The sequence below is a fragment of the Portunus trituberculatus genome, chromosome 42 (assembly GCF_017591435.1).
Source record: "Portunus trituberculatus isolate SZX2019 chromosome 42, ASM1759143v1, whole genome shotgun sequence".
NCBI classification, from domain to species: Eukaryota; Metazoa; Arthropoda; class Malacostraca; order Decapoda; family Portunidae; genus Portunus; species Portunus trituberculatus.
Genome location: NC_059296.1, coordinates 26,781,369 through 26,786,368, shown reverse-complemented (window position 1 = coordinate 26,786,368; position 5,000 = coordinate 26,781,369).

Sequence of the window (5,000 nt, the reverse complement as noted above, 5' to 3'; positions counted from 1 at the left end):
TCTTCTTCTTCTTCTTCTTCTTCTTCTTCTTCCTTTTCCTGCTCAACATTCTCTTATCACTAATACTTTCTTCCTCCTCTCCATATTCTCATTTTCTATCTTAAGTATCCTCCAAAATTCTCCTCCATTACCTTAAACTCTCCTTCTTCACTTCTTTTCTTCTTCTTTTCTTCCTCCGCCCTTTCTTTCTCATCCCAGTTATTATTGATTTAGTTCCTCCTTCTCTTGCTCCTCTGCCTCCTCCTCTGGTCTAGTGTTCTGCTACGTTGTTTCCCCACGTCTCTCTTTCCTTGCTCCATCTCCCTCGCCACCACCTCGCTACATAGTGCTCATGTCTCCACTTCCAGCCCTGCTCCACCTCCTCCGGGGCTGCAATGACACGCTTTACATCCCTCACATCACACTCACCGCCTCCGTGTTCTCTTAACCCTCATCTCCTCCATCACCTGGAAGTAACACCTGCATTAACAAGTCACTCCCTCTCTCTTACCTTAAAGAAAATCACCCTCTGGCACACCTCTTCCGTTCCCCTTCCCTTCCCTTCCCTTCCCTTCCTCCTCTTTCTCCTTCTCTTCCTGACGGGAGGAGATAAAAAGGGAAAGGAGCATGGTGTGTGTGTGTGTGTGTGTGTGTGTGTGTGTGTGTGTGTGTGTGTGTGTGTGTGTGTGTGTGTGTGTTTAGGGATATCGCTCTCATGCACACTACTTTTTATGATGTGAAGTGGTTGTGTTTTAGATTTTCCTTTTTCTTCATTTTTTTTCTTCATTTTTGTGTCTTTTTACACCAGGAATGAACAGAAAGTTACGACTGACTGACTGGCTGACTGTGTGTGTGTGTGTGTGTGTGTGTGTGTGTGTGTGTGTGTGTGTGTGTGTGTGTGTGTGTGTGTGTGTGTGTGTGAGTGTGTCTGTGTCGAAGGGTGACTGGTGGCTGGCTGGGTGGCTGGCGGGGTAAGGGTAGTATCGAGGTATAAGGGTAGTATAAGGCTCCCAGTTTATCAGGAGTATAGCCCGCTCGTCGCCCCGCGGTAGCAATAACCCTTGCGTCAGAAGCCCCGCCGCCCGCGACTTAAGGATAATTAGATAGCTCCGTTTATAGTGGTGGCTTGCGGGGTCGAGGCGCGCTAGGAACCGATCACTCCCTCGTCACTTGGGCACAATAGCACCTCCTCCTCCTCCTCCTCCTCCTCCTCCTCCTCCTCCTCCTCCTCCTCCTCCATCTCCTCTTCGTTCTCATATTTTTATCGTCTTCTCTTCTCTTCTTCCTGCTCCTCTTCCTCCTCCTACTCTTCCTCCTCTTCTCGTGTACCTTGCTACCTCGCCCGTCACTCCACACCTGTCTCTCCGGCTAGCAAGTGAGAGAGAGAGAGAGAGAGAGAGAGAGAGAGAGAGAGAGAGAGAGAGAGAGAGAGAATGAATCAGAAGCAAAGATAAGCAACATCGTCTTAAAGAGATACACACAAACACACGGATACAGATACACACACTGACACGCAGACACACAGACAGATAGACACACAGGTAGCACAGAATTACGTACACACAGGCAAACAGACACACAACACACATACAGACACGCTGACAGACAGGTAGCGAGACAAAGAATAGACAAAAATAAAGAGAGAGAAAGAGAGGAAGAGAGAAAGCAAAGATTTACATGTTGAGCTACTGAGAGAGAGAGAGAGAGAGAGAGAGAGAGAGAGAGAGAGAGAGAGAGAGAGAGAGAGAGAGAGAGAGAGAGAGAGAGAGAGAGAGAGATTTACATAGTGAGATTTAGAGATTTACAGAGAGAGAGAGAGAGAGAGAGAGAGAGAGAGAGAGAGTAGAAAAAGAGGGCCACTGTTGGAATGGCAAGTTACCGTTACACAGTGAATCTTCGTTTTCCATTAAAGAGAAATTGCCCATCAGCCATGCTCCCCGACTGCCTGCCTACCCCGTCTACACCACTTTTTTCCCATTTTTCCGCATACCTGTTCGCCCTCTACCCACGCGCCCACCTACCTGTCAATCTCCCGGCAGACAGACAGGTAGACACGCGCGCGCCCAGAAAGATAGACAGACACACCGACTTGTTATTTGTCCACGCGCAAATACGGAATTCTCTTTTTTTTTTTTTTTTTTACACTTTTCTATTTTTTTTCTTTTTTTTTTTTTTTTGCTTTTGATTGTTCGCCTTTTTTTTTCGTTTTGCCGGGCGAGTGATTGTATGTGTGTTGCTTTAAGGTGAACTCCCACTCGTGGACAGGTGAGGTGAGGCGAGGCGAGGCGAGGCGAGGTGAGGTGAGGTCGGGCAGCCAGGTGAGGTGGTGAGCACAGAGAGGCGCCTTAGCTCACCTGTGCTGCTCTCCATTAGACGCCTTGTGTGTGTGTGTGTGTGTGTGTGTGTGTGTGTGAGAGAGAGAGAGAGAGAGAGAGAGAGAGAGAGAGAGACAGAGGAGAGGAAGAGAGAGAGAGAGAGAGAGAGAGAAGAGAGAGAGAGAGAGAGAGAGAGAGAGAGAGAGAGAGAGAGAGAGAAATTTTCATTCCATTCTCCTTATTGAATTTATCTCAGTCTCTCTCTCTCTCTCTCTCTCTCTCTCTCTCTCTCTCTCTCTCTCTCTCTCTCTCTCTCTCTCTCTCTCTCTCTCTCTCTCTCTCTCTCTCTCTCTCTCTCTCTCTCTCTCTCTCGTTATATTATCAGTAATTACCTTGCAAACTGACCGTTCCACGTATTTGCTCCTCTAAAGCATTTTCCCTCGTGTCCTTAGTGTCTCTCTGCTTGCTTTACTTTATTCCTTCCCTCTGTTCCTGCTTTACTTCCTGCGTATCTTTATTCAATTCCCTCCACTTCCACTCATTCGCCATTCCTTGCTTTATTCTTTTTTTGCATTCATTCATTTATTTTTTTATTCACTTTATCTATTTTCTCTTTATCTTCCTTTCTCCTTTTTTTCTTTGCTCTCTTTCTTCCACTCTTGCATCCTTCATTCCTTCCTTCCTTTCTTTTCTTCCATCCTTCCTTCTTTCATTCCTTTCTACACTCAATTAATACTCATCACTGGCTTTCCTTCCTTCCTTCCTTCCTTCCTTCCTACCTTCCTTATTACCATCTTTCTTTTCTTCCTTCCTTCCTTCACTCATTCATTTCCTCACCCTCACTCAGTCAATATTCACCACTGCCTTTCCTTCCTTCCTTCCTTCCTTCCTTCCTTCCAGCCTTCCTATCTTCCAACCTTCCTATCTTCCTACCTTCCTTCCCCTCGCTCGCCCCATCTTCCCATCTTCACTCACTCCCACTAATAACAACACGAGCCATTATTTGTTTGAGTGTGCCTCCGTGTAGTCGGATACGTGCACAAGTTAGGAGAGACGACAACGAGAAACCTGCCACCTCCTTCCCCTCCCTCCGTCCCCACGGCTTCCCTCTCGGTCTCTCTCCAGCGGGGCGTCACTCGAGCCCTCCGTCGGCCGCTAAACTGTGTCGTCAGGTGTTGGAAACGTTCGGGAGATCAGGTGAGGCGTCAAGGAGATCCGAGGAGGCCGTCTAGGTGATTACAGGTTAGCTTTGGACCGCCTGTGAGTTTTTTTTAACAGCTAAGTGGCATTACAGGAGTTAGTCAAGGCGATGGTACGTAGTTTCTCAAGGATTAGAGGGATGCTTCATTGTGTCTGGGAGTTACAGGAAGCGGGAAAATGATAGATAAGGTGACTCGAGTGTTGCAGGTAAAAGGAGGAGAAGAGTTTGTGTTTGTGTCTATTTTTTTTTTTTCTTGGTACATGTAAAGAGAATGAGGGTGGAGGGTGCAGGTGGACGAATGAGAGGGTAAATTAAGGGGCATGGGAGTGAGGGAGTGAGTGAGGGAAGGAAGGAAGGAAGGAAGGAAGGAAGGAAGGAGGGAGGGGCGGCGGTCAGGGTCCAGAACGTTACGGAACATCAGAATCAAGTTAGTGAGACAAGCTTCCAAGAGACTCCAAGTAACCTTATTAGTGTCTCCTCCTCCTCCTCCTCCTCCTCCTCCTCCTCCTCCTCCTCCTCCTCCTCCTCCTCCTCCTCCTCGACCTCCTTCTCCTCTTCCATCCCTTCCCTACGTTTAGTCTTCCTTTCCTTCAAACCCTCTTTCCACTAACTCTCTCTCTCTCTCTCTCTCTCTCTCTCTCTCTCTCTCTCTCTCTCTCTCTCTCTCTCTCTCTCTCTCTCTCTCTCTCTCTCTCTCTCTCTCTCTCTCTCTCTCTCTCTCTCTCTCTCTCTCTCTCTCTCTCTCTCTCTCTCTCTCTCTCTCTCTCTCTCTCTCTCTCTCTCTCTCTCGTCTAAACACTTTCTTCCCCACACATTTTTTCCCCTTTTTACCAATTTCATCTACGTGTAACCCCACTTAGCTCTATCCTCCTCCTCCTCCTCGTCCTCCTCCTCCTCCTCCTCCTCCTCCTCCTCCTCCTCCTCCTTCTTTAGTCCTCTTCCTTTTGTTACCTTGTCTCTTAGTTTCTTTGTATGCATGTATTGAAACTCATGAATTTACTACGATGGTGTATGAGAGAGAGAGAGAGAGAGAGAGAGGGGTTCAAGTCTTAGGGGGGGCGCCGTCCCACACTGTGTTGGAAATTTTATAGGAAGGTGTTAATTGGGTTTTAAGTAAGGTGGGCAGTGTAAACAGGTCCGCTAAGTGTGTGTGTGTGTGTGTGTGTGTGAGCCTCCTCCTCCTCCTGCTCCTCCTCCTCCTCCTCCTCCTCCTCCTCCTCCTCCTCCTCCTCCTCCTCCTCCTCCTCCTCCTCCTCCTCCTCCTTTACCTCCTCCTGCTCCTCCTCCTCCTCCTCCTCCTCCTCTTCCTTCTTTACCTCCTTGCACCACCACCAACATCGCCACCAGCATCATTATCATCATCTTCCATACACATTCTCTCACCTCTCTCTCTCTCTCTCTCTCTCTCTCTCTCTCTCTCTCTCTCTCTCTCTCTCTCTCTCTCTCTCTCTCTCTCTCTCTCTCTCTCTCTCTCTCTCTCTCTCTCTCTCTCTCTCTCTCTCTCT